We start from the raw sequence: 2,644 nt of genomic DNA on the forward strand, positions 1-2,644 counted from the left end.
AACCTCTGTTGAGGCTTTGTGGACTAAGTTAGAAACCTTGTATCTAACTAAATCAACACCAAATAAATTTTACTTGTTAAGGCAGTTTTATAACTTTAGATTTGATACCTCATCTGGCCTAGAAGAAAATATTAACACGTAAAACTTATTCAAGATCTTGAGAATTGTGATGAGAAGCTTGCTGAGGATCAACAAAGTTGTTGGTTTGTTGAATTCCCTAAGTGATAAATATAGGGAAATAAGAAATGACTTAAAAGTATGGAGGAAAAAACTCACTGTTGATATAGTTGTCTTTGCTTTAAGAAACAAGAAACTTGTATTAAAGACTGAATCTAAAGATCCTAAAATCAGTGAGGGCCTCCATATAAAGGAAAAACATAATCAAAATAGCAAGACAAATCAATGCAACTTTAATTCTCAAAAGAAAGGAAGAACTCAAAACTTTAGGTTCAGGGATAAAAATAAGAACTTTGTGAAATCAAAAAATCAGATTAGAAAGTGCTATTACTATGGAAAAGCAGGACATGTAATAAAAGATTTCTTTAAGAGGGCTTCTAATTTGAAAGATAAGCACAATTCTGATGGTTCTGTAGCCGTGTCTGCAAAAATGAACCTGATATACAAGGAGTTGTCCTTGTTAAAACCACCAATAGGGACCCAAAAGAATGGGTGCTTGATTCTGGTTGCACATTTCATATGTGCCCTATCAAAGATTGGTTTACTGATCTAAGTGATCTTAATGGAGGACAAGTTCGGATGGGAAATGACATGAGTTGTCAGATTAAGGGCATAGGAAAATTGTGTCTTTTGTTAAAGAATAATTACATAAATTGGACAAGGTTAGGTATATACCTGAACTGAAATGAAATTTAATTTCCTTAGGAGAATTAGATGAAGATTATGATATAAGAATTCATAAGAGTTGTATAAAGTTGAATCTTGATCAGAAAGAAGTGTTTTCATCACCAAAGATAAATGGGATAAACACTATAAAAGCTGAACCTATAGTAGGATATAGTTCTGCCATAGTTAATTCAAATCCTAATAAGTCTTTAATCTGGCACAAAAGACTTGGCCATATGTCTAAAAAGTGACTAACTATTTTGAATAAACTTGCATATCTTGGAAGTGATAATATTGAAAAGTTAAGTTTTTGTGAAGACTGTGTTGTTGGAAAACAAAATAAATTACCTTTCAAATCTGGAACACATAAGTCCACATCTATTTTGGATTATTTACATGCTGACCTATGGGGTCCATCGTCAGTAAATACCTTGAGTGGATTCAGATTCTCCTTACTGATAGTAGATGATTTCTCAAGAAAAATGTGGACTTTTCTCTTAAAACAAAAATATGATATTTTCAAAATTTCAGACAATGAAAATTAATAATTGAAAATCAGACCAATGAAAAAATCAAAGCACTAAGGACTGATAATGGCCTTGAATCTGTAATCTAAAATTTGACTCCTTTTGTAAGGAATCTGGAATTTTAAGGCATAAGACTGTGACATACACCTTTCAGCGAAATGGTGTTACTGAAAGAATGAATAGAACTCTATTGGAAAAAGTTAGGTATATGTTACACAATTCTGGCCTTCCCAAATTTTTTGGGGGAGAAGCTTTAAAAATAGCTACATATTTGATAAATAGGAGTCCTAGTGCCATTGATTTTCAAGTTCTTGAAAAATTGTGGTCAAATGTGACACCATATTATAGTAGACTTAAGGTTTTTGGCTATACTGCCTACTCCCATCAAAATGAAGGAAAACTTAAACCAAGATTCCTAAAATGTGTGTTCTTAGGGTGTGCTGAAAGGACTATAGGCTATAGGCTTTGGGATAAGTCTAAAGGTTGTTTTAGAGTGTTCATCAGTAGAAATGTCATTTTTAATGAAAATGACATGCCTGTAGATCCCCATCAAAGTTAAAACATGCTGAATTTCCTCCTATGAAAAAGGTTATCCTTGAAAACCAAGTATACAATTCAAATGATTAAGATGATTTAATTAAGGTGGAGACTACACAATCAGACATAAATCAGGATCTTAGTGAACCTGATACTGAGATTGAAATTGAATCAAATAATCTATCCTTACTAACTATCAGTTGATCAGAGATAGAGAGAGAAGGAATAGAATTCCATCTACCAGATTTAGCAGTGATGAATTTGTCACTTCGTTTATTGCTCTTGACTTTCTAAATTCCGAACTTCTATCTATGAAGAAGCCCTAACAGTCAAGAGTCCAAGTTGTGGAAAGAAGCCATGAATGAGGAGATGAACTCCTTGATTAAAAATAAAACTTGGATTTTAGTTAATAAACCTAAAAATCAAAAAGTAGTTGACTATAAATGGAATTAAAAAAAAAAAAAAGAGATTCTAGCACCCTTAGAAAAAGGTATAAAGCTAGACTTGTTGCTACGAGGTTTACACAAAAGGAAGGAGTGGACAATAAAATATTTTCTCCAGTAGCAAAATACACCTCAATCAAAATATTGCTCACTATAACTGCACATTTCAATTAGGAGTTAGATCAACTTGATATAAAAACTGCATTCTTAAATGGTGAACTTGAAGAGACCATTTATATGAATCAGTCACCAGGTTTTGAGAAAAAATCCAATAGTGACAAAGTCTGTTTGCTG

The sequence above is a fragment of the Olea europaea genome, chromosome 21, assembly GCF_002742605.1.
Source record: "Olea europaea var. sylvestris chromosome 21, O_europaea_v1, whole genome shotgun sequence".
In the NCBI taxonomy this organism is placed as follows: Eukaryota; Viridiplantae; Streptophyta; class Magnoliopsida; order Lamiales; family Oleaceae; genus Olea; species Olea europaea.